Here is an 8,644-nt window from a genome sequence, read left to right as displayed (position 1 = left end):
AAGGTGGCTACAGAAATTGAGCACATTTTGAGACTTTCTAAGCTGAAGGAATATGCTAGTCATTAACAATACTCCAGTTACGGTTTATCACAATAAAGTAAGGTCAGGAAATACTATGAAAGAGAAAAGAGGGGCTTTTCTTTGGAATTAGACGTGACATTGACACCCGAGTGAAATGAGACATGACCTGTGATCCGACTAAACAAGTGTGACACTTGGTAATTATTAACGGCGCCAACGCATCTTAAATCTCAACCAAAACCCGGTCTTTAAGCGCTCAAGACTAGCCTTCCACAAAAGAATCGGCTTAATCGGGGCAAACCAGCGTTTTAAATTGATTTTCCGTGTTAATTATAAGTTCAAGACGTAATGAGAATCACGCCGAACGAACATCTGGAAATTATTTATGACATTGAGTCCGGAAATCCGACCAAAATCGCACTTCTCGACTAATCGATGACTAGCCTAACAACGCTACAGTTATAACGGCGAAAAATAATAGAATAGCTTTTCAAACTCACGCTTCTTGAAGAGAAAATCCTTGCCCATTCTTGCTAGTGTTTTCCATATCAGCTTATATCCCGGATGTTGAAATCAACATTTGAAAAGGGAAGGGTTAGCGCCCTTTTCCACCACAAAAATATATTAAGTCTTTGGCTGGGTAAACAATTCGCGAAAATTTCACGTTGCCCGAAAAGAACTCATCCCTAAGACCTACTTTTTAAAGCCAAAGACTGTCACCTCCTCAAGCAAAGCCCACAATATACAAGCCTTTAATAGTCCAAGCCCGAGTAACTGAAAATTACTCGTTTAGCTTAAAAGAGGACTATTGGTAGCAAGCATATTAGTACGAGGCAGAAACTGCACACGTAAGACTTCTCCCCTCACTAGACTTAATGATGTCCTCAGGAAAACTTTGCTTCAGGAAGCCAAACGAAACGCTAGGTCTAATGACTTAGTTCTGATCTCAGAGCGCGCGCCGAATTCAAAGCCAAATCGTTGCGCGGTTAGAAGACGTTTGAGAGAGAGTGGGGCTAGGTTAGCAAATCAGGGAGGGAGGGGAGGGGGGGTAGTAGAAAAATATTTTGGTTTTATAAATATTTGCTAATGACCATTGTAATCTATTAAGTTACTGATGTGAAATTCAATAAGAAACGCTAAAAAAAAAAAAAAAAATAAATAAATAAATATCTTAAGAAAAGGTAACAAAAACGTCAATTTCTGTAGCCACCTTCTGGAAAATCAGCTCAGAAAGCACAAGGGTATATTCTTGAATTTGCAAGAAAGGATTGATATTCTGCTTTGCATCATAAATCACTTCAGAATGATCCGTAGAAATGAAATGAACAAGAAACGGTGCTTTTAAGAGTTGTATTTTTTGGCTAGAAATCATGTCCTAAATGACTGCCATAGAACAAAGGCTAACAGGTCTCTTAGATACAACATATCCTGAAATGACAGGCTAAGTTCGGGCTTCAAGGGCCTCTGTTAACATCAGTTACATTGCTTGACAAAAAAGAAATGTGATTTAGACAAGCAGGGCTATAATATATGCACCATATTTTCATTTGATCAAGCTCATTGGACTCATTTGACTTATACCATTGAGCTTTCTGAGCTGATTTTCAAAAAGGTGGCTACAGAAATTGAGCACATTTTGAGACTTTCTAAGCTGAAGGAATATGCTAGTCATTAACAATACTCCAGTTACGGTTTATCACAATAAAGTAAGGTCAGGAAATACTATGAAAGAGAAAAGAGGGGCTTTTCTTTGGAATTAGACGTGACATTGACACCCGAGTGAAATGAGACATGACCTGTGATCCGACTAAACAAGTGTGACACTTGGTAATTATTAACGGCGCCAACGCATCTTAAATCTCAACCAAAACCCGGTCTTTAAGCGCTCAAGACTAGCCTTCCACAAAAGAATCGGCTTAATCGGGGCAAACCAGCGTTTTAAATTGATTTTCCGTGTTAATTATAAGTTCAAGACGTAATGAGAATCACGCCGAACGAACATCTGGAAATTATTTATGACATTGAGTCCGGAAATCCGACCAAAATCGCACTTCTCGACTAATCGATGACTAGCCTAACAACGCTACAGTTATAACGGCGAAAAATAATAGAATAGCTTTTCAAACTCACGCTTCTTGAAGAGAAAATCCTTGCCCATTCTTGCTAGTGTTTTCCATATCAGCTTATATCCCGGATGTTGAAATCAACATTTGAAAAGGGAAGGGTTAGCGCCCTTTTCCACCACAAAAATATATTAAGTCTTTGGCTGGGTAAACAATTCGCGAAAATTTCACGTTGCCCGAAAAGAACTCATCCCTAAGACCTACTTTTTAAAGCCAAAGACTGTCACCTCCTCAAGCAAAGCCCACAATATACAAGCCTTTAATAGTCCAAGCCCGAGTAACTGAAAATTACTCGTTTAGCTTAAAAGAGGACTATTGGTAGCAAGCATATTAGTACGAGGCAGAAACTGCACACGTAAGACTTCTCCCCTCACTAGACTTAATGATGTCCTCAGGAAAACTTTGCTTCAGGAAGCCAAACGAAACGCTAGGTCTAATGACTTAGTTCTGATCTCAGAGCGCGCGCCGAATTCAAAGCCAAATCGTTGCGCGGTTAGAAGACGTTTGAGAGAGAGTGGGGCTAGGTTAGCAAATCAGGGAGGGAGGGGAGGGGGGGTAGTAGAAAAATATTTTGGTTTTATAAATATTTGCTAATGACCATTGTAATCTATTAAGTTACTGATGTGAAATTCAATAAGAAACGCTAAAAAAAAAAAAAAAAAATAAATAAATAAATATCTTAAGAAAAGGTAACAAAAACGTCAATTTCTGTAGCCACCTTCTGGAAAATCAGCTCAGAAAGCACAAGGGTATATTCTTGAATTTGCAAGAAAGGATTGATATTCTGCTTTGCATCATAAATCACTTCAGAATGATCCGTAGAAATGAAATGAACAAGAAACGGTGCTTTTAAGAGTTGTATTTTTTGGCTAGAAATCATGTCCTAAATGACTGCCATAGAACAAAGGCTAACAGGTCTCTTAGATACAACATATCCTGAAATGACAGGCTAAGTTCGGGCTTCAAGGGCCTCTGTTAACATCAGTTACATTGCTTGACAAAAAAGAAATGTGATTTAGACAAGCAGGGCTATAATATATGCACCATATTTTCATTTGATCAAGCTCATTGGACTCATTTGACTTATACCATTGAGCTTTCTGAGCTGATTTTCAAAAAGGTGGCTACAGAAATTGAGCACATTTTGAGACTTTCTAAGCTGAAGGAATATGCTAGTCATTAACAATACTCCAGTTACGGTTTATCACAATAAAGTAAGGTCAGGAAATACTATGAAAGAGAAAAGAGGGGCTTTTCTTTGGAATTAGACGTGACATTGACACCCGAGTGAAATGAGACATGACCTGTGATCCGACTAAACAAGTGTGACACTTGGTAATTATTAACGGCGCCAACGCATCTTAAATCTCAACCAAAACCCGGTCTTTAAGCGCTCAAGACTAGCCTTCCACAAAAGAATCGGCTTAATCGGGGCAAACCAGCGTTTTAAATTGATTTTCCGTGTTAATTATAAGTTCAAGACGTAATGAGAATCACGCCGAACGAACATCTGGAAATTATTTATGACATTGAGTCCGGAAATCCGACCAAAATCGCACTTCTCGACTAATCGATGACTAGCCTAACAACGCTACAGTTATAACGGCGAAAAATAATAGAATAGCTTTTCAAACTCACGCTTCTTGAAGAGAAAATCCTTGCCCATTCTTGCTAGTGTTTTCCATATCAGCTTATATCCCGGATGTTGAAATCAACATTTGAAAAGGGAAGGGTTAGCGCCCTTTTCCACCACAAAAATATATTAAGTCTTTGGCTGGGTAAACAATTCGCGAAAATTTCACGTTGCCCGAAAAGAACTCATCCCTAAGACCTACTTTTTAAAGCCAAAGACTGTCACCTCCTCAAGCAAAGCCCACAATATACAAGCCTTTAATAGTCCAAGCCCGAGTAACTGAAAATTACTCGTTTAGCTTAAAAGAGGACTATTGGTAGCAAGCATATTAGTACGAGGCAGAAACTGCACTCGTAAGACTTCTCCCCTCACTAGACTTAATGATGTCCTCAGGAAAACTTTGCTTCAGGAAGCCAAACGAAACGCTAGGTCTAATGACTTAGTTCTGATCTCAGAGCGCGCGCCGAATTCAAAGCCAAATCGTTGCGCGGTTAGAAGACGTTTGAGAGAGAGTGGGGCTAGGTTAGCAAATCAGGGAGGGAGGGGAGGGGGGGTAGTAGAAAAATATTTTGGTTTTATAAATATTTGCTAATGACCATTGTAATCTATTAAGTTACTGATGTGAAATTCAATAAGAAACGCTAAAAAAAAAAAAAATAAATAAATAAATAAATATCTTAAGAAAAGGTAACAAAAACGTCAATTTCTGTAGCCACCTTCTGGAAAATCAGCTCAGAAAGCACAAGGGTATATTCTTGAATTTGCAAGAAAGGATTGATATTCTGCTTTGCATCATAAATCACTTCAGAATGATCCGTAGAAATGAAATGAACAAGAAACGGTGCTTTTAAGAGTTGTATTTTTTGGCTAGAAATCATGTCCTAAATGACTGCCATAGAACAAAGGCTAACAGGTCTCTTAGATACAACATATCCTGAAATGACAGGCTAAGTTCGGGCTTCAAGGGCCTCTGTTAACATCAGTTACATTGCTTGACAAAAAAGAAATGTGATTTAGACAAGCAGGGCTATAATATATGCACCATATTTTCATTTGATCAAGCTCATTGGACTCATTTGACTTATACCATTGAGCTTTCTGAGCTGATTTTCAAAAAGGTGGCTACAGAAATTGAGCACATTTTGAGACTTTCTAAGCTGAAGGAATATGCTAGTCATTAACAATACTCCAGTTACGGTTTATCACAATAAAGTAAGGTCAGGAAATACTATGAAAGAGAAAAGAGGGGCTTTTCTTTGGAATTAGACGTGACATTGACACCCGAGTGAAATGAGACATGACCTGTGATCCGACTAAACAAGTGTGACACTTGGTAATTATTAACGGCGCCAACGCATCTTAAATCTCAACCAAAACCCGGTCTTTAAGCGCTCAAGACTAGCCTTCCACAAAAGAATCGGCTTAATCGGGGCAAACCAGCGTTTTAAATTGATTTTCCGTGTTAATTATAAGTTCAAGACGTAATGAGAATCACGCCGAACGAACATCTGGAAATTATTTATGACATTGAGTCCGGAAATCCGACCAAAATCGCACTTCTCGACTAATCGATGACTAGCCTAACAACGCTACAGTTATAACGGCGAAAAATAATAGAATAGCTTTTCAAACTCACGCTTCTTGAAGAGAAAATCCTTGCCCATTCTTGCTAGTGTTTTCCATATCAGCTTATATCCCGGATGTTGAAATCAACATTTGAAAAGGGAAGGGTTAGCGCCCTTTTCCACCACAAAAATATATTAAGTCTTTGGCTGGGTAAACAATTCGCGAAAATTTCACGTTGCCCGAAAAGAACTCATCCCTAAGACCTACTTTTTAAAGCCAAAGACTGTCACCTCCTCAAGCAAAGCCCACAATATACAAGCCTTTAATAGTCCAAGCCCGAGTAACTGAAAATTACTCGTTTAGCTTAAAAGAGGACTATTGGTAGCAAGCATATTAGTACGAGGCAGAAACTGCACTCGTAAGACTTCTCCCCTCACTAGACTTAATGATGTCCTCAGGAAAACTTTGCTTCAGGAAGCCAAACGAAACGCTAGGTCTAATGACTTAGTTCTGATCTCAGAGCGCGCGCCGAATTCAAAGCCAAATCGTTGCGCGGTTAGAAGACGTTTGAGAGAGAGTGGGGCTAGGTTAGCAAATCAGGGAGGGAGGGGAGGGGGGGTAGTAGAAAAATATTTTGGTTTTATAAATATTTGCTAATGACCATTGTAATCTATTAAGTTACTGATGTGAAATTCAATAAGAAACGCTAAAAAAAAAAAAAATAAATAAATAAATAAATATCTTAAGAAAAGGTAACAAAAACGTCAATTTCTGTAGCCACCTTCTGGAAAATCAGCTCAGAAAGCACAAGGGTATATTCTTGAATTTGCAAGAAAGGATTGATATTCTGCTTTGCATCATAAATCACTTCAGAATGATCCGTAGAAATGAAATGAACAAGAAACGGTGCTTTTAAGAGTTGTATTTTTTGGCTAGAAATCATGTCCTAAATGACTGCCATAGAACAAAGGCTAACAGGTCTCTTAGATACAACATATCCTGAAATGACAGGCTAAGTTCGGGCTTCAAGGGCCTCTGTTAACATCAGTTACATTGCTTGACAAAAAAGAAATGTGATTTAGACAAGCAGGGCTATAATATATGCACCATATTTTCATTTGATCAAGCTCATTGGACTCATTTGACTTATACCATTGAGCTTTCTGAGCTGATTTTCAAAAAGGTGGCTACAGAAATTGAGCACATTTTGAGACTTTCTAAGCTGAAGGAATATGCTAGTCATTAACAATACTCCAGTTACGGTTTATCACAATAAAGTAAGGTCAGGAAATACTATGAAAGAGAAAAGAGGGGCTTTTCTTTGGAATTAGACGTGACATTGACACCCGAGTGAAATGAGACATGACCTGTGATCCGACTAAACAAGTGTGACACTTGGTAATTATTAACAGCGCCAACGCATCTTAAATCTCAACCAAAACCCGGTCTTTAAGCGCTCAAGACTAGCCTTCCACAAAAGAATCGGCTTAATCGGGGCAAACCAGCGTTTTAAATTGATTTTCCGTGTTAATTATAAGTTCAAGACGTAATGAGAATCACGCCGAACGAACATCTGGAAATTATTTATGACATTGAGTCCGGAAATCCGACCAAAATCGCACTTCTCGACTAATCGATGACTAGCCTAACAACGCTACAGTTATAACGGCGAAAAATAATAGAATAGCTTTTCAAACTCACGCTTCTTGAAGAGAAAATCCTTGCCCATTCTTGCTAGTGTTTTCCATATCAGCTTATATCCCGGATGTTGAAATCAACATTTGAAAAGGGAAGGGTTAGCGCCCTTTTCCACCACAAAAATATATTAAGTCTTTGGCTGGGTAAACAATTCGCGAAAATTTCACGTTGCCCGAAAAGAACTCATCCCTAAGACCTACTTTTTAAAGCCAAAGACTGTCACCTCCTCAAGCAAAGCCCACAATATACAAGCCTTTAATAGTCCAAGCCCGAGTAACTGAAAATTACTCGTTTAGCTTAAAAGAGGACTATTGGTAGCAAGCATATTAGTACGAGGCAGAAACTGCACTCGTAAGACTTCTCCCCTCACTAGACTTAATGATGTCCTCAGGAAAACTTTGCTTCAGGAAGCCAAACGAAACGCTAGGTCTAATGACTTAGTTCTGATCTCAGAGCGCGCGCCGAATTCAAAGCCAAATCGTTGCGCGGTTAGAAGACGTTTGAGAGAGAGTGGGGCTAGGTTAGCAAATCAGGGAGGGAGGGGAGGGGGGGTAGTAGAAAAATATTTTGGTTTTATAAATATTTGCTAATGACCATTGTAATCTATTAAGTTACTGATGTGAAATTCAATAAGAAACGCTAAAAAAAAAATAAATAAATAAATAAATAAATATCTTAAGAAAAGGTAACAAAAACGTCAATTTCTGTAGCCACCTTCTGGAAAATCAGCTCAGAAAGCACAAGGGTATATTCTTGAATTTGCAAGAAAGGATTGATATTCTGCTTTGCATCATAAATCACTTCAGAATGATCCGTAGAAATGAAATGAACAAGAAACGGTGCTTTTAAGAGTTGTATTTTTTGGCTAGAAATCATGTCCTAAATGACTGCCATAGAACAAAGGCTAACAGGTCTCTTAGATACAACATATCCTGAAATGACAGGCTAAGTTCGGGCTTCAAGGGCCTCTGTTAACATCAGTTACATTGCTTGACAAAAAAGAAATGTGATTTAGACAAGCAGGGCTATAATATATGCACCATATTTTCATTTGATCAAGCTCATTGGACTCATTTGACTTATACCATTGAGCTTTCTGAGCTGATTTTCAAAAAGGTGGCTACAGAAATTGAGCACATTTTGAGACTTTCTAAGCTGAAGGAATATGCTAGTCATTAACAATACTCCAGTTACGGTTTATCACAATAAAGTAAGGTCAGGAAATACTATGAAAGAGAAAAGAGGGGCTTTTCTTTGGAATTAGACGTGACATTGACACCCGAGTGAAATGAGACATGACCTGTGATCCGACTAAACAAGTGTGACACTTGGTAATTATTAACGGCGCCAACGCATCTTAAATCTCAACCAAAACCCGGTCTTTAAGCGCTCAAGACTAGCCTTCCACAAAAGAATCGGCTTAATCGGGGCAAACCAGCGTTTTAAATTGATTTTCCGTGTTAATTATAAGTTCAAGACGTAATGAGAATCACGCCGAACGAACATCTGGAAATTATTTATGACATTGAGTCCGGAAATCCGACCAAAATCGCACTTCTCGACTAATCGATGACTAGCCTAACAACGCTACAGTTATAACGGC

The sequence above is a fragment of the Pavona decussata genome, unplaced genomic scaffold, assembly GCF_977016875.1.
Source record: "Pavona decussata unplaced genomic scaffold, jaPavDecu1.1 SCAFFOLD_283, whole genome shotgun sequence".
Classification (NCBI taxonomy): Eukaryota; Metazoa; Cnidaria; class Anthozoa; order Scleractinia; family Agariciidae; genus Pavona; species Pavona decussata.
This window is presented reverse-complemented; position numbering follows the sequence as displayed.